This window comes from Tachypleus tridentatus, chromosome 10, assembly GCF_004210375.1.
Source record: "Tachypleus tridentatus isolate NWPU-2018 chromosome 10, ASM421037v1, whole genome shotgun sequence".
Classification (NCBI taxonomy): Eukaryota; Metazoa; Arthropoda; class Merostomata; order Xiphosura; family Limulidae; genus Tachypleus; species Tachypleus tridentatus.
This window is the reverse complement of record NC_134834.1, coordinates 52,888,490-52,908,502: the sequence shown is the minus strand read 5'-3', so window position 1 is coordinate 52,908,502 and position 20,013 is coordinate 52,888,490. Positions and strand designations below refer to the sequence as shown.

The 20,013-nt window shown below is 33.1% G+C and overlaps 1 protein-coding gene across 5 annotated transcripts in view; it reads left to right on the top strand.

Moving 5' to 3' along the window:
- The window catches only part of LOC143229284 (suppressor of lurcher protein 1-like), a 200,675-nt gene that overhangs the window by 64,350 nt on the left and 116,312 nt on the right, over positions 1-20,013 (top strand). The gene's annotated exons all lie outside the window — the stretch shown is intronic.

Below are 20,013 nucleotides of genomic sequence, written 5' to 3'. Positions count from 1 at the left end.
GTTTGAAAGAGTACGTAGGTCCTGATAAAATATTCAATGTTCAGCTAGTACAATGTACTATGAAGACGATTTCCAGTGCTCATTTCAACGGTTAAATCACACATAACTCTAGAGGAGCTGCATCCAGTCACTTCATCAATATGTTTTCGTATGAAAGGGTAACAATACTAGTAAGAATCAAATTACCGATACACGACGGATGAACGGATATTTCGTGAAAACAGTTTATGTATAAGCAACTCATGTTGCTTTTCAAAACGAACACACGTACATGGCTTTTATCATTGACTTTTGTGTTAGTGGAATTTCAACTATTGCAAGATGTCGCGCTTTGCTTACCACAGCTGGGGTACGACTTGTTGCAAGTCCTATTCTGGATAGTGCTGGTTTCACAAGTTGATACATATTCCTTTTATTTTCCAATGCTATTAAACTCAAGGACATCTTAGAAATTCCAAATTTCCGATCTCACAATATCGTTATAATATGAGCGTACGAATATTTTGCGTCGGAGAGTGCTGTTATTGATACTTCTACTGTCTTCTACATTCAAGTCATTTATTTAATCATTTGTGGGCCCGGCATGGCCAGGTGGGTTAAGGCATTCGACTCGTAATCTGAGAGTCGCGGATTCGAATTCCGGTCGCACCAAACATGCTCGTCCTTTCCCTCGTGGGAGCGTTATAATGTGACGGTCAATCCCACTATTCGTTGGTAAAAGAGTAGCCCAATTGTTGGCGGTGGGTGATGATGACTAACTGCCTTCTCTCTAGTCTTACACTGCAAAATTAGGGACGGCTAGCACAGATAACCCTAGAGTAGCTTTGGGCGAAATTCAAAAACAAAACAAACTTAATCATTTGTGATGAATTTTTAACAAAAATCGATCTCTATTGTTGCATTTATATAAGCTGATATTTCACTCATCCAGCTTATATGAACTGATTCTAATTTATACAATTTCTTTAAACTTAACTCTAAATTAAATCTTTTATTTGCTTATTTTAACGAAACTAAAACTTACGTTTATGCATTTAATACAAAAAATTATATTTACATAAAAATGTATATAATATTTTTATATTTCATAGTAAGTCGATCCTTTTTTAAGTTTTATGGTATAAACTACATTATTATTTCATACGTGCTACATAAACATCATTTTTTTTCTATATTGTCTTTGGTGTCAAAGAAGGAAGTATAAATATAGGCCTTAATCTAAGTCTTTATCCTACACATTACTTGAGTTGTTAAATGAATAAATCTACATCTTCATAGTCATTTCCAACTTGTAGTTGTATTATTACCCAATTAATAAGGCAGAAAATCTATATAAGAGAAGAATGAATGACAGGTTATAAGTTCTTAATCAACCAACAACAGTATTATAGGTGTTACTCTTCCTATAGACAAAATTGATTGGTATGTTATGAAAGCACACTAAGAGAGAAGCTAATTAGAACTCGAATTACCAAGGTTTTAACGTTTCTAAGTTGGATAAATCTCACAGCAACCTTTGTTGTCACTATATTATTTTAATATATAAATCTAATTTTCTTAATGGATTTGATTCTGAAATGATGACGATAAATAATATAAACTGGTAAATAGAGGTTGGAAAAATTGGTTATTTATCTCTGGTTTCATTTGCCTATTTATATCACTCTATCTATTCAATGTATGCCAAATATGTAGATATGAAACATATAGCCCATGCACTCTGATATGGTAACTTCAAAACCAAATTTATCGCATACCTGACGTGAGTCTGAATGTTGGATATAAATTTTCTAGAGAAGGATCGATACGTTACTAGGACGTTCAATGAATACAAAGGCACCGCAGGAGTCAGATGCTCATGTAAAGAAAACTGCTCACTTCATGGTGAAGGAGGAGATTTAGTATAAAACGACTCACTTTTTCGCGAGCATTTTTGTAGATGGTATTGTCACCAACGTTTATGGTTTTTCGTCATGGATGGTGGTTAGGTTGATCGGAGCTGAAAAAGAGTGATTTTAGAGAATATACAGGAGATATTATGAGGTCTTTACGTGAGCAAGAAACTTTGATACTTAAAAAACAAAACAAGAAATCAGGCTTCAAAGTGGTAGTTTGGTTTCTGATAACACTTTGAAATGTACGGTCTCGACGAAGTTATATAACATAACTACAGCTGGAACTACTCTACAACATACCACCTACGATGATAACAGCTATGTCATAAGTGGATCTACATGGTCTGCGTATATTTGCTTTTAAAACATTGTGTACTTTGTACTAACACTGGCGAGTGTTAAGAAAAAAAAAGATATATAAATAATATTTGCTGTGATTAAAAATCCACATCACTGGTTCTCACTGAAGTTATCAGCTGGAGCAACAAATATATTTATGTGTGGTGAATGACCTTTGTAATTAACATGCATAATGTTTTTGCCAGCAGTATCGGTTTTAATATTAATATATTTATGTGTGTGGTGAATGACCTTTGTAATTAACATGCTTAATGTTTTTGCCAGCAGTATCGTTTTTAATACTAATATATTTATGTGTGTGGTGAATGACCTTTGTAATTAACATGCTTAATGTTTTTGCCAGCAGTATCGGTTTTAATACTAATATATTTATGAGTGTGGTGAATGACCTTTGTAATTAACATGCTTAATGTTTTTGCCAGCAGTATCGTTTTAATACTAAGTGCTTTTCTCCTAGTTTTTTCTTCTTTTTACTTTCTCTATGCACACTGTTTGTTCTGCTGTTGTTTGGATAACTTCAGTTATATTGTAGTTTGATACTTCTGAATATCAACAATAGTCTTCTACAAATTATTTCTGCTATAAACCAGTAGTCTTGGAATGTCGCATTTTACTAAAAATAATCTATTTCGCACAAGCTCTATGTTTTTAGTGCTTTGTTTGACCATAACAGTTTGAAAGTTGTTTGTTTCATTTTCACATTAGAATTCTTCGTGATCACTGTTATGTATATATAATGATTCGTGGAATCTAATAAAGCGAAATATATATTTTTACTTGCATGTCTTGGTTTTTATTTCACTCACAGTCTCATTCAAGTTACCTGATAGTGGTGTTCAAGTCCAGTGAGAAAGTCAAGTTGTGTTGCGTTTATTAACAGTCGTTTGTCTTCTTGCATAATAAATAAATAATGCAAAGTTTTGTTAGAAAGCACAATTTGTGGCAGCTGGTGCTAGTTGATGGCAGCCTGCATCATGGTTAGTAGTTCACAAATAGAGATGGCTATATTTTAACTCTAAAGGCCTACAACGTGTTCCTTGAGTCCACTTACGTATAATGTACTAGTCATTTTGACACTTTCAATTATTTCTCTTAGTATTGAAGTGTCTATGGTGACTGTACGCGATGTAACTTTAATGAGAAGATATAGGAGTTTCTAAATAACATATATCTTGTTTGTATTGGACTTGGTGATGTTACTTAAATTCTAAAATTGCTATGGAGTCAATCGTAATTTACATAGGAGCTATTTCACATCGAATATATTATTCTGGAGAGATAATATTTTCTTGACTCCTGTTACTGTACTTTTTTATCCAAGCTGCATTGACTAGGGTTTTACAAAATCAATCACTTCTAAAGGAAATCGAAATAACTCCTAAAAATAATAAATCGTTGAGAAAAATTAGCATACACATATATATTTATATATATATAAGTATATGTGTGTGTGTTGGACGAAATGACGGAAACACTTGTTAGTTTCTCTAAATTATGTATTAATACAGAGTTGGTCCACTTCGAGTTCACCATTGTATTAAGAAGACATGGAAATGATGAAACAAGGTATTGTACATTAGACAATGAAGTTTTTGACCATTTGTCGTTCAAAGCTTCTTCTAAATGTTGAATTGAGATTAGTAGTCGAAATCTTCTTTACTCTTGGCCTCAGGAACTCGATAACAATGAAAAGAACAACAACAACATAACTAAAGAAATTAATAACCTGAGTTTCTGTGTCTATGTCAAGTGAATATTGGTATCAATAACTTTTGAACATCATTCATTCTATATGGCTATATATGTTGGAAATGAAACATTTTCCAGCTTCTGTAAACGTTGTAAAATGACTATGATAGAACCAAAGGAATTAATCGTTTATTGAATATACTTTTCAAATTTTGAAAGTGTAATTCAAGAATAAAACGCTAGTGCTGCCTAAATCGTTATATGGATGTAATTTTGAAATCATACTTCAAATAATTCTATCTGAATATATTTTCTGCATATATTTCAGACATTTCATACTGTACTTCATGCATGGTGCTATCTAAACTTATTTGCTGAATGTTATGCATAGATTCTAAAATATTACTTCAAATATTATAATAACATCTTCTTAAGTTGCACAAATATTAAAATTCTGCGTTTTGATAGCGTGTATAATAAACGTTTTATTCTTTTTTGAGGAAGAATGTTGATTTCCTTGTGCATAAAAAGTGTCATCTTCTAGATCTATATTCTCAGTATAATTTTAGACATAGTATATAAACATATCATAGAATATTATCAAAATCAAGTACAACTATTATGTTACCAAAACCACATATCAGATTAATTTCTTCTTCATCGCTGATGGCCCGGCTTGGCCAAGTGTTTTAAGGCGTTCGACTCGTAATCTGAGGGTCGCGGGTTCGAATCCCGGTCGCACCAAACATGCTCGTCCTTTTAGCCGTGGAGGCGTTATAATATGACAGTCAATCCCACTATTGGTAAAAGAGGAGCCCAAGAGTTGGCGGTGGGTGGTGATGACTAGCTGTCTTCCTTCTAGTCTTACACTGCTAAATTAGGGAAGGCTAGCGCAGATAGCCCTCGAGTAACTTTGCGCGAAATTAAAAAAAAAACAAGCAAAAACAAACATCTTTATCGCTTTTAGTGAGAGCAATATAAATATTGGGAATACTAAACAGAAAGACAATGTATGAGGGATGTATTTGTTAATAAACGCAACGCTAAACAATGCTCTGTCTATACTGTATTAATAAAACTCTGATGCTTATTGTATATAAATACCCACATGTTTACCACTGAGTTTACATGGGCGTCTTAAATAGAAGAATATCTGCATTATTTGTAGAGTTCATTCCTATTATGTATTGAATAACACAGCTTAAAGATATGCGAAAAGATAAATTTATTTAAACGTATATAGATATTTGCATATAGTATAGAAACAGTGAAGGGATCGTATTTAACTCTGATTGATGTGAGAAACTTTATGTTTGTTGGCTTTATCATCACAGAACTAAAACAATAAAGTTGTGTTTATGTTTAGTAATAATGAACACACCTTGAACAATTAAGGATAAAAAGTTTCTGAACTTATATAAAAAGACAACCTATAGTTAAATGTAAGAAATAAAGATGGCAGGAACTCGTAACTACGTGCTATACGGTGAAAGCAACGGCATAAACTTTATGAAACAATTTCGAGTCTTTATTAGTCATGAAAACATTTAAAAATAAATATATATATATTATTATGTGCTGATATTCAGGTTGAAAAAATACATAGGAATCACAGAAAAATTTAAAGTTTAAAATAATCGGTAAATTGCGTTCATACGCATGTTTATGCAGCAACTGGGTCCTTGGAAAAGTATCCTTATACAACTGTCATTATTTATTATAATTATTTTATTGTTTGGAAACACAAGTTAAATTTTAATAAAAATAAGATTTACTTTTCAATTTCTTTTTAAAAATATTTTTTATTAAAAAACCATATTTGATTTGGCTAAGCACACTTGTTATAAAGGTTGTTTACATTTGTATAAAAAGGAATGATTTGTTCCATTTACAAGACATTTATTTGAAAAAGTTATTTTGACAGAAGAACGATTTAAATTGATTTTAATAAAAATTCATATTATTATTTATAGTTCCTTTGTAAATGCAACGAAATGAAAAATAACAAAAATTTTAATACCATTCTATTTATTACAGAAAGCCATCCTTTATTACAATGTGTTTCTCTTCAAGTGAGTATTTAGAGAAATATTGTGCATTAGTCGTTTGTCAGACTTGTTAGAGTAGTTGAGGCAAGTAAATTTGTTGAGGCAAGTGGCTTTGTTTCACTGGATGATTTATGTCAACACCTAGTCTAAAGTAAACACCTTTACCAACTGCTGTCCGTGTTACGCAAACACATATAATAAAGTAAATCAGTTGCGTTGTCACGACGTCGTGCATTAAGAGATCAGCAAGCTTACGCTATGTACATAATTGCCAAATTTAAGTTTTAATATTAATTATTCGTTGAGAATATTTTATAGACTATATCTCTTCAATAGCATAAAATTGGCCTAGAGACGCAGAAACCATGTAATTCAGCGTTGATTACTTATTAAGTAAACAGTGGCCCAGCATGGCCAGGTGGTTAAGACACTCGACGCGTGATCTGAGGGTCGCGGGTTCGAATCTCCGTCACACCAAACATGCTTGCTCTTTTAACCGTAAGGGTGTTATAATGTGACAGTTAATCCCATTATTTGTTGGTAAAAGAGTAGTCCAAGAGTTGGCGGTGGGTGGTGATGACTAGTTGCCTTCCCTCTAGTCTTGAACTGCTAAATTAGGGACGGCTAGCGCAAATAGCCCTCGTGTAGCTTTGTGTGAAATTCAAAACAAACCAAGTTAGCATTGTCAACGCAATAACGTTAGACACTACGGAATTATTCGTATTTTTTTAACGATTATATGTTAGACACTGGTTATAATGAAACGTATAATGTGTGATCATTAAACAAAATCTTTCTCTCTTTCTCTCAAAAAACAAGACATCTTAAAATGTGCTTGTTCAAAGCCTTTTTAATCACAGCTTATTGATTTATCTAACGTAAAAATAAATTATCTAGACTGAAAATAGTTACCTTTATTAATTTGTTGATATAAATTAATGTAATGCCATGTGTCCCAGCTGGGCCATCTTGAACAAATCAATCTGATCTAAAGGAAAAGGAAATATGCTGTTTACCTCTTGTAATACACCACAATTAATCAAATGTTTGATTATAATTATAATCAAATAATAAAATCAAATTTATAATTATATTATAAAGCTATAATATTTTAGGAAAACAGCTTTCATCATGTGAGGGATCATAAAGGTGTGGTTTGATTTGTTTGAAATTTCGCGTTAGCCGTCCCTAATTTAGCAGTGTAAGATAGTCACACAACCTACCGCCAACTTGTGGGCTACTCTTTTACTAACGAATAGTAGGAATGACAAGTCACCTTATATCTAAAAGAATAACCCCTATATCGGTATTTCAGAAGCTATTGTAAATAGTTGAGCTTGAACAAAACGCACACCACACAAAATTTCTAGACACCATAGATTGTAAATAAAATTTTCAGCACTTTTGCTTGTTTCCTATAATAACTAAAATACACAGTAATAAAATATCCAACTATAAGGCAGGAAATAAATATATTTTTGCTGTTTAAGATTACTCTTTATTCCATGTTGGTACAGCGGTAAGTCTACGGATTTACAATACTAAAGTGAGGGGGCTTGATTCCCCTCGGTGGACGCAGCAAATAGCTCGATGTGGCTTTGCTATAAGAAAACACACACAGTTTTCCATTTTTAATCATACCATATAACTTTCGGTTTATTCGCACTTAAGTTTGAATGAGAAAAGTATTTCATAATTAAGCTTTCTTCAAATATTTCCTTCTTTTTGGTGTAGAATATCAATTCAATATTATTTTCAAATTTAATGCATTAACTGTACCAAATTTAGACAGTACAAATCTTGACCACGTCTCGACTCTGTTTTGAACAAGCAGAGATGCAACTGCTCTGTCATTTCTACAAAGTTTCTCAAATCGACTGCAACACCTTCTCACTTCCGATCCACTTCTCCTGTTTTAGAATAGTTTTCCAAAAAATGAACGTTAATGAAAATCCTTGCAGGGATTTTCCTCATTTTAGCCAGTTTGTAAATGTTTTTATCGTCTTCAAAAACGGAAGAATGCAGTCTCCTTAAAATAACGTAAACACGTTTAAGGTAAAATCTTTAAAGTACATTACTAAAAAAAAAAAAAAACTATTACGGACTGAAAGTTCACTTTTACTTGTAAACTTTCACTAGATCTATCTGGTTTTCACCAAAAACAGAGATAAATATGTAGTTTGACGCTCAAAAATTAGCCAAATTGCAAATCTACTTAACTTTTTGTTATGTTTGTTTCTCTTTTATTTGGTAATATTTTGTAAGCTCTTTGCACAAAGTCATATTATGAATCACTTTTTATTTAAGTTTTGTAGGTAAAGTGAAGTGTAACAAAAGTAAATTGGAACCACAGTCGCAATTTGATACATTGGTAGCTGTCAGACAACCATTTCTAACCATAAGATTAACTTAGGAAGTCATAACACATATAATCCGACATAATAGGAAAAGGAATGGTTGGATCGTAAAAATATCGCATATAAGTGACTTCTTTTGTATTTCATATGTAAAAATTCTGTTGTCAGAAAAAGCACAAAAGTCAAGATGTTAGGACTTTAATAGGTGACATATGATCGTCTAAGATCTCATTATATATCTATACAATTTTAGGTTTACATTAACTCGTATATCACGCTGTTTTGTTTTCGTGGTCCTAATGATGGTACCCTTATTCTTGAGATCTACCAAGGTTCTTCTAATCAATACTTCCTCAAGCCAGTATGTTCTAAATCGGATATTAGCAAGCTCAGATATACGTATTTCATCTTCTATATTTCTCTGAGGTATAATAACTGCTATCCTACCTGTCACGGAAAGGTTGAATTTCTGGCATTGTATATGACATGAAAATCATAACAGCTGTTTAAATTAATTCTATCCTTATACCCATCTTTCCAAAAGTTATATTTTTGCAGTGTACACATTACATAACTTTTAGCTACCCATACATCATAATTAATGTGTTGAGGAGCTATTCAGAGTAAAAGAGACTTACAATTTTCCTCTTTTTAAAACTTTATTGCAACGTTTTATTTGCATAAACCTACTTTCTCGCTTTCTCTTCACAGCTTTTAATATCAGATAAAGTTGAACAATGGTAGTTTAAGAAATACTTTTGATTGGCGTTTTGCAATGCTTCCCATCAACATCTGTATTAACTTATATTTTTTGTTTATATATATTGTAATATGTACATACATTTTCCTGTAAGCACATGCTCTATAGTTAAGGTAAGAGCTCATTACACTCTTCCTTAACGTGGGATTATCACTTGGTTTACAAGACTCGGAGAAGATAAGGAAATGTTAAACACCACTAGCAGGCATTAGTTTCTAAGGTTCATAGGTTTATCCCTGATGAAAGTTTACGTTAAATGATCTTGTTCTAACTTTCCAGTTTTAAGTAATTACAAAATAATATGAATGCTTAATTAACTGTTATTTAACACTTACTTTAATAATCTGTTTGATTATGTATTAGAAAACAACATTTTGTTTAATGAAAAGAAAATCTGAAATGAATTGTTTGTTTGTTTTTTTGAATTTCACACAAAGCTACTTGAGAGCTATTTGCGCTAACCGTCCCTAATTTAGCAGTGTAAGACTAGAGGGAAGGCAGCTAGTCATCACCACCCACCACCAACTCTTGGGCTACTCTTTTACCAACGAATAGTGGGATTGACCGTAACATTATAACGCCCCCACGGCTGAAAGGGCGAGCATGTTTGGCGCGACGGGGATGAGAACACGTGACCCTCAGATTACGAGTCGCACGCCTTAACATGCTTGGCCATGCCGGGCCTAGAAAATGATTAAAATAGTAAAATAATCATATATTTATTAAATGAATTTTAAAGCTTTTAGTTATGTTAAACATTTATTGATTTGTTTAATTTAATGTTTATATATTATTATTGAATATTTAAACTTACAGAGACAAGCAACAATATCTTGTTTCATGTTTGTTTGTACCTTTAAGGAACTGTATCGCCTGTGTTTTAAGATTTAGATTCATTGACTGTTTGACCTAATGTTTGCACCACTATTATATGTGTGTTTGAGCTAACAGAAAGGGAGAGGGGTGATAGTGTTTTCTGTGTGTTTCTAGGTTTAATTACTTTTTGTTATTTTAAAACATAATCTCAAAGATTATTTTATTTGTACGTCATAAACTGACTTATTTACAAAACAAAAATTATAAATAACATCACATAATATTTAGGAACAACAATAGACCTATTAGTCCATCTCGGCTGTGCCATTCTCTAAGCCAAACTAAAACTGTTAAAACATTTAAAGGCAACCCTTATCATTCATATATTTATCAAACTTTCCTTTACATTTACTCAAATTTACTGCTTCCACAACATCCTTAGGCACCACATTCCATAGGCCAACAGCCCAATTTAAAATGTAAAATGGTCTTAGCTAAAGACGGCTTCTACTTTCTTTAAATCTAAATTTGTGTTCCTAGTTCTAAACTTCTCGCTGTTTTACATTCTTAAACACTTCAATAGGATTCCTTATAACTCTTCTCTATTCAAGCGAAAATAATTTTAAAGATCTTAATTTCTCCTCATACGACCTCTTCCATTCCAGCCACTATTCTGGTAAACCTCCTTTGAACCTTTCTCAACAATTTAATATTTTTCCTAAGCTAAGAAGCCCAAGAGTAAACACAATACTCCAAATGTGGCCTAACCATTGACTTATACAATAAAATTGTAACCTATTTAGACTTTTATTCAGTATTTCTGTAGATACATCCTAAAATACTATTTCCACTACCACTAGCAACAGCACACTGCTTGGATGATTTAAGACACTGATCAACCATTACAAAGTGCTCCGTTTCTTTCATGACACTCATAAAGTTGTTCCCTTCCTAATTGTATTTATAAATCGAATGATGATAACCCACATGCAACATATTGCATTTGTTATAATTAAAACCCATCTGCCATTTATTTGCCCAACTCACTAAATGACCTAAATCCTTTTGTAAAGCAGTTGCATCTTCTTCTTCACAGCCAGTATCACCCATCATTGACATCATCAGCACATTTAAGTAATTTATTGATTAAAGCAAGTCAAAAATAGCAACGATCCTAAGACTTAGCCATAAGGTAAATCATCTACAACATTAATCCAATTTGAAATAACTCTATTTCAAAAAACCTGCTTCTTTCCATCAAGCCACTCTTCTATCCTAATAGTTACTTTATCCTCCAAACCTATAGAGATATGTTTTTTTTTTCAAAATTTCGAATCAAAATATTATTCCTCCTGATTTCCACATGCAGCAAAACATCGAACCTAATACAGCAACTATCACTTGTACCTAGGCGTTCTACAGTTCCACCATATCAACCATTTCTTTATTAAAAGTGAAATATAAACGAAAAGGAGCATTATTTCTACAAGGTTCATTGATTAATTGGTGAAGAAATCTATCTTGAACAGTTTCATGAAACCTTTTCGCCTCCTGGTTTGACTCTAGCATTTCTCAATCGATATTTCTGAAATTAAAATCACCCATAATTATGATTTCATTAACAGCTAAAATCTAAAACTCATTGTAAAGTTTCTCATTAACTTCATCAGTTTCATGAACTGATTATTTCTGGCTGTTTGTAACAAATTCCTACTGAGAGCTTTTCCACTTAATTTCCATTAACAGAAACTCAAACGGATTCAGTGTTCTTGATATTATCTTTAATATTTTCATCTTCGACAGGATATAACTCACGCTTTATATATAGAGCCACCTTTCCCCTACTACTTTGTCCCGATTAAATAATCTAAAACCATGTATTTTAGATAAATTTCTGCCATTCAAACCATCTACAACATTTAACTATGTTTCTTTTATTTCCATTTTTCAAAGCCTCCTATTTTTACCAGTGTCCTGGTCATCCACTTTATTTCTTATACTTTTAGCATTACCATAGTAATAATTAACCATATTTTTATAACTACTTTTATACTAATTTTCTATGCTAAATTTCCACTATATCTCAATTTTGTTTCGTTTAGTTTATCTCTGACATCATCAATATCTAGTCTTATTTTAAAACTTCCCTTACAGCCAAGTTAATAGCTCTTGCAAACATGCCAGACCCTTTCCTAATTATGTGTAAATCATCAAAGTCCAACCAGCTAACCTGCTCATCCTTACACATTAATATCAACTTGGTACTTAGCCGTAGTCACCTCCTCAAAATTTCATATCCACAATTAATTCTTGACAGTATCCCTGACACAATGATTTTTGTGGTCTTTATATTTAAATACTTTTATCAACCCCTTGTAATTATTAATTAGCTTCACTGAGTTATTCTTCTCTATAACAAAAACTAGAGTGTTGCCAATTTTCTTCATTATGTCGCTTGCTGTGTAAGTTAAATTTTCCGTCTATGTCCCTACTTACTCCATAGACTATTCTATCTATTTGTGATGTCAAAGAATCACCAGTAAATGTAGCTTTCTTAAATTCATAATACACATCTTTCTCTATTCCTTTCACTCTTCCTCCTCACAATAGTTCCTCGTCTACATAAGCCAATGACTGAAATCTGTTGCTCACCAGAATAGGGACTTTACAATTAAGCTCACCACTTTTAACCCTAATAATACCCGTTCAAACTTCCTGAAAGTTATTATTAATCTTATCTGATATCCCCCTTGAACGTAAAAACTTACGTTCTTCTTGAAACCCCTTTCTCCTTTCTTATAGTTTATACTTCTCTTTAGCTATTTCCTCAACTTTAGTTAGGATAACCTCCAGCTTTTCCTACAACCTGTAATCTCTACATATAAATTGAACACCCTTATTACTATCTTTCCTACAAGTGCATAAAACACACTAATTGACCATCACATACACTGCTGGCCAAAATCTTAAGGCCAATAAACATAAAAAATATCCATTTTGCGTCGTTAGACTCAACCACTTATTTCAGTAGAGCTTCGAAAGATGACAATAAGAAAAGGGAAAATAAAAAAGCTTTTTTAGCATTTAATAGAAAAAATGTGAACACTATGAAATAAGCCTAAATTCTAGCTTGTGAAAAGTTTAAGACCATACCAAAAAGAAGTCTTTAATTGGGTAGGAAATGCCCAACAAGAGGTCTCAGTTGTGAGTTACACGGCCGTCATTGCGAATAACTTCAAATATTCACTTTGGCATGGTCGATAGATGCATTTGCAGAAGGCTGGCTGGAATGTCATTACAAGTGGTGAAGATGGCTTTACGAAGATCATGCACTGTGTGGAATTGACGCCCATTTCTATAGACTTTCCTTGCCATCCACCCACAAACATTTTCAATGGGGTTCAGTTCCGGCGAACACGCTGGATGGTCCAAAAGAATCACGTTATTCGCAATGAAAAAGTCCTTTGTCCTGCGGGCATTGTGGATTGCAGCTTTATCCTGCTGAAAGTTCCAGTCATTTCCACACAAGCGAGAGCCTTCAGTCAATAAGGATGCTCTCTCCAACATATCAATATAGCCAGCTGCTGTTTTACGCCCCTGTATAACCTAAAGCTCCATTGTTCCATGGAAGGAAAAAGCATCCCAGATCATAATGGAACTTCCTCCACTCTGTCGTGTAGAAAATGTCTCCGGTGGAATATCTTTATAGTGCCAGTAACGTTGAAAGCCATCTAAACCATCCAGATTCAATTTTTTCTCATCAGAGAACAAAACCTTCGTCCATTTTTCTACGTTCCATGTTTGGTGCTTCTCAGCAAATTTAAACCGAGCTGTTTCGTGGCGTGGAAAGAGGCGTGGCATTTGAAGACGTTTACGGTTTTAAAACCTTTTTATCGTAGATGCCGTCGTTTTGTTTATGAGCTACATTATGCGTCCGTAAGGGCCTTAATCTGGTTCAACGATCGGCTAGTGTCTTGCCGGACAACGCGTCGAATCCTTTTGCTCAACGCCGGCGAAATTTTCTTTGGCCGACAACTTGAAATTTTCTTTCCGTATCCCTCAGGGCCTTTTAAGAAATTTGTAACAGCAGTTTTACTATGCCCAATCTCACCAGCGATGACACGTTGAGAAAGACTTTGCTTTTACAGCTCGACAATTCTGCCACGTTCAAACTCTGTCAACGTTTTAGCCTTTGCCATGTTTTTACCCAATGTAACACAAGAGATGTCAGTAGGAGATGTTGACAACGCTAATGCTTGAACACAAATGACTAAATTTCGTTACGTGTTTACCGATTAACGCCTCGTTTCAGTATGGTCTTAAGCTTTTGATCAGCTAGTATTTAGGCGAATTTCATAGTGTTCACATTTTCCCTATTAAATGTTAAAAAGGTTATTTATTTTTATCTTTCAAAGCTCTACTCAAATAAGTGGTTGAGTCTAACAATGCAAAATAAATATTTTTTCTTTATGTTCATTGGCCTTAAGATTTTGGCCAGCAGTGTATAACGCCCTCACGGTTGAAAGGACAAATATGTTTGGTATAACGGGAATTTGAACCCGCGATTCTCGGATTATGAGTGAAGTGCCTTTACCACCTAGCCACAAATAATCGGATGCCAATTGATTAAAAGATTTATTGGTTTCAATTTTTTTTTTGTTTTTAAGTGTAGAGTTACTCAATGAGCTATCGGCACTGTGTTTACGTTGGGTATCGAACACAATTTCTAGCATTATAAACCCTCAAGCTTACTCTTGAATCATTGAAGTGCTAGATTCTTCTTACATATTAATTGTTTATAAAATTTTTTAGCGACATAACACTTACAGATATTTCACTCCGGGTAACAACAAAAAAAGAAACGACAACCAACGTTAAAGTGTATATATTGATTTGTAATAAAAAAATAAATGACTCATCAAGAAGAGAGAAAGCAAACCTGCAAGTGAAATTAATCGAAGAGTGGAACAATTGTCATGTGTTTGATAAAAATACTTCACTGATAGTTATAAAATATATATTTCTTTTTTGTATATACATATTATCAGTTTACTACATACAACGTTTCGGGTTACGTATAAAAGCGATAACATAAAAATACTTTTTTATAAGTATCTGTGAAGTTTTCATCATGTTGTTTGTTTGTTTGTTTTTTGAATTTCGCACAAAGCTACTCGAGGGCTATCTGTGCTAGCCGTCCCTAATTTAGCAGTGTAAGACTATAGGGAAGGCAGCTAGTCATCACTACCCACCGCCAACTCTTGGGCTACTCTTTTACCAACGAATAGTGGGATTGACCGTCACATTATAACGCCCCCACGGCTGAAAGGGCGAGCATGTTTGGCGCGACGGGGATGAGAACATGCGACCCTCAGATTACGAGTCGCACGCCTTAACACGCTTGGCCATGCCAGGTCTATTTTCATCATATGAGTTTTTTTTCATAATACGTACTTTCCATCTTTTACGATATTATTTTTTGGATTTCTAGTTGTTGCGTAAATCATAACTTTAATTTATTTATCTGTGATGCATTAATAAATACATATTAAGCTAAACTCTAAACTAAGTTGTAAATTTAGATTTTAGGTTTTTTAACTTCTCTAAATATCTGTGTTGGTTATAAGCTTAGCCTCAAACGTAAACTTCATTTCTTGTAACAAATATAGGTTTATTCTGTCTTTATTTGTTTGATTTATGTTACGCTATTTTTTTACATAGTTTATTCTTGTTTTTATCACTTATCTTTTTCTTTCAGTGCCTCTTGGAGTTACTTGAATACAAATACAAACCATCGGCAGGTGAAAACATTTGGATTTAGTTTCTGGGAAATATGATGATGTTCATTACAAAACTTAATAAATCAAACCCACATTTTGTTGATTTCAACTTGAATTGAAGTGTAAACATTTTGGTTCAATCTATGAAACTGAATTAACGAAAACGAAGGATAATTAATCATATTCTTTAAATTACTAAATGAATCGGTTAATTTCATGCAGTTTGTATATTTGTAGAACTAGTCGCCTCCCTCTTCTTTTTTTCAAATCTCCTCATGTCCAATACCTAAAATTCCATTTTTTTTATTCTATCACCAATTGGTCAGCGATTCAATAACTGAAGCTATTTTCAGAGCGTTATTTTTTTTCTTTTCTCCACCAAGAATAGCGTGATCTGTAACATTAAATTGGATTCATGATGAACTGCTGATTGCAACACAGGGGTATAAATTCGATAATTGCATCATTATATTGCAAACACTGTGCCCTCAGAACTAACTAGTGAAGTTGTTCCTTCAACTGAGAGCTTAGATAGTGAGAAGCACATTTATCCAAGTTTGGAGATAAAAACATCATTACAAAGTTCTACTGAGCATCTGTTGGTGTTACTCTGTCTTATAGATAAGCAGATAGACACACAAATAAATAGATGGATATATAGAATTATAAAAACAAAAATCGAAACAAACATTCAGAAAAGTAGATAGAAGAGAGAGATGGGCATAAACAAATAGAGAAAAGCAAAAAGAAACAAGATACTTTCTAGCTTTGATGGTTTTAAAAGAAAAAAATATTGCTTTACCATGAAACCCTCACAAATATTCCCTATTAGATCGATTTATCACTAGGTTCTATTGATATTTCCATCAAGTCAATAGATTGGTCACAGCTTGTTTAAACGGTTTACCGCCTGATCTAAAGGACTGAAAACCAAGAAATAAAATCGTTCTTTTGGTAAACTTCTCTTTGGATATTCGTAATGACTGTACAAACCTACTTTCCAGCATGTTATACTCGACTCAGTAATGACGGACTATTGAAAAACGTTTTCTTTTAACAATTTAACAGAAAAAGTAACAGCTATAGTATTTATTTTTACTAAGAACAATGTAAAACTAATAATAATAGAGGACTTTTTTTCCAGTTTCGTCCATAATAAAATAAAATAAAAGTTAATAAAAATGTCACATTAACAAAATATTTGATCGATGGAACACCGAGCTTCATCTGATCAATAAATATTAATTACCTTACATAACACTTCCAATATTCTCTTACGTGATTTTTAATTGCATAATTACTCTTTTTTATATTCATATTGGGGATTTTATGCATTAGATTATACTAATACGCGTTCGTGTCTATTATCAATGAAACTTGCTCATTAGTGAAAGATTGACTAATCTGTTGCATGTTCTTGCATAATTTTTTCCTGTGAATTTTTAAACTTCCAAATGAAAAATAAGTGTACGCAAGCAAAAGCCCTGTTTGCTAGCTGAATTAACGTGAACATTTATTTATTTTTTTTTGTAATTTCAAATAATAATTTTGTGTGGCTAGTAATTATAGGGTTAACTTAGAATGAAATAGTCCCTAGCTTCCGCAACGGCCTCCCAGTAGCATAACGGTATGTCGGCGGACTTACGATACTAGAATTTGGGTTTCGATACCCGTGGTGGGTAGAGTACAGATAGCTCACTGTGTAGCTTTATGCTTAATTACAAGCAAACAAATATTCTGGTACGATGAATATATTTACCGGTAATGTAACTTACTGAATAAGTCAACCCAAAGTATATGAAATGTAATTAATTTCGTATTTGTACTAGTAATAATGATCTGTTTTGTTGTTGTTGTTTTAATTGTCCTCACAAATATGCGTTAACATACATCTACACATAGTCATCTTTGATGTTGATCTAGAAGATTACAAAGAAGTCAACAGCAACCACGGCCATCTTTTGGGCTAATCTTGTACGACCGTAAAAACTATAGTGCACCCAAAATTGCAAAGCATATCTTTACGGCAACGGGACTCTACCTCTAATACTTATCATTGTTGAGAAAAGTACTTAATTATTAAAAGCAAAATTATGTAATCGAATTTATTGTACTGCGTTATTTTCATTCGAATTTTATTTTACGTGTATTCTATCATCGAGAGTTTTGAACGCAGCTTATATAACCCAAGAAGATATATCTAGTGGAAAAACAAAAATAATTTAGAATGAGATAGCTTTATAAATGTTTCATGACATAAATTGTAAAATATATTTAAATTCTTTGTGATCTGGCTTAATCATTATGACTAACAATAACTTAGTACTGTTTATACGCCGTGTTTGATTGAAACGTTTTATATGAGTTATTTTTTATCAACAGCACTACCGTAGTCGAGGATTAAACCATCGTAAACTGTAAGCTCGCTTCTCATTTGAAAATATGACGTTTACGTATTTCTATTCTCCTTGGATGATTAAATCCTAGTTATGTCAAGGCTTAAGCGCAAGTCATATTCCATTTAATCATATAAAACGACGGGGGCACGTGCAAAATCTCTCTTCTTTAAGAATACTTTACCCAATTCTGTTCTTTATAATTACAAAAGTAATCTCCAGTATATTCAGCTTTTAAACTTATTAATTCTTTTAATTTTTATCAGTTAAACTACAATTTTCTGATGCTTTATGTCTTACTAAGTTATATCAGCTTAGTTTGTTTGTTTTGTTTTGAATTTCGCGCAAAGCTACTCGAGGGCTATCTGCGTTAGCCGTCCCTAATTTAGCAGTGTAAGACTAAAGGGAAGGCAGCTAGTCATCACCACCCACCGCCAACTCTTGGGCTACTCTTTTACCAACTAATAGTGGGATGACCGTCACATTATAACGCCCCCACGGTTGAAAAGGCAAACATGTTTGGTGTAACGGGGATTCGAACCTTCGAACCTCGGATTACGAGTCGAACGCCTTAACCCACCTGGCCATGCCGGGTCAGATTGCCATAACTCTTAGCTTCTATATTAGTTAAAACTATGACTTTGTTACTGACAAAACCTGAAACTTTTCGTTAGAGTATTCTGACAACCTTTGCAAAAGACTACAACAGGAGAGGAATGTTGCACTACGGGTTAGGTAGAGATGTAAATCTCTATTAAAAGCCATATATATGACAGATCAGAATTCACGACCTTTACTGTGGTTTCAAATGCAGAGTCTTTGTTTCGTGATTGTTTATTTTCTTTTACTGCCTGTATAGAAAGTTGGATTACGAAATTATTTTTACAGTATGCATAACAACATGAATCAAAAACATGCAGATCGTTGATAGAAGCCTTCTGGTACTTGTATTTTACTGGGCCATTAATTTCTCCAATTATCATGTACTTTTAAAGTAACTTTCAACATTTTCTTGACAACATCACAGTCTACAAAGATTGACTTCAAGCCAGCAACTAGGATGTTGAGGATCTCGATCCATTACACCTGATTCTCTCTTGGAAAACAGCGGCAGTATATATCGTTGCGATGGTTTTTATCTTGGAGCTCACTTAAAGATGGTGCCCGGACTTGTCATTACAAATAGTAATTAATGTATAAACTTGATGTATATGAGATGACACAATTTCCATGACGTTTAGCAGTCAAATTCCTGTCTTCATTCAACTGTTTATTAACCACAACACGTAAGTCTTCAGATTAAAATTCACTTGAAAGAATAACCTTGAGTATGTTATGTGTGTCAGAAGAAGTTAGCTGTCAAATGAAAGTTTACACTTAGAGAAACAGTCAAACATCGTTTTAACCTAATGTTGCAACAGTCAATGATTTTTTGAAAAAAAAGTCACGTAACTTTTGATGACCTGAAAAGAAAATATATAATATTTCATTAAATTAATACTTTAAGGATATATTTAATTTTAATCACAATATTTTAGCTTATACTCTGGTAAAAACAATTTTCTAGGATTATGGTTTAAATAATAGATCTAATAGTCACGCAAAGTGGAATATGAATTCTGTGACTCCGAAAATTTATCCATAGACCATAATTGTTATGACAGCTGCTACAGAAGGTAATCACAGTTTGTGCATTGACAGCAGTCGTCTTGGTGGCTATGTTGGATTTGGTTTTAAAAGAATTACAGCTATAAATTAGATGACGTGAGAAGTGATTTCGCTGATTCAACAAATCTAGTCATAGACATCAAAGGCACTGTTATGACCTATAATAAAGCCAAGAGATTACACTTATGTGTCGCGGCAGCCATCTTGGATGATTCAATTTTCCCAAGGATGCGAAGGGTGATCA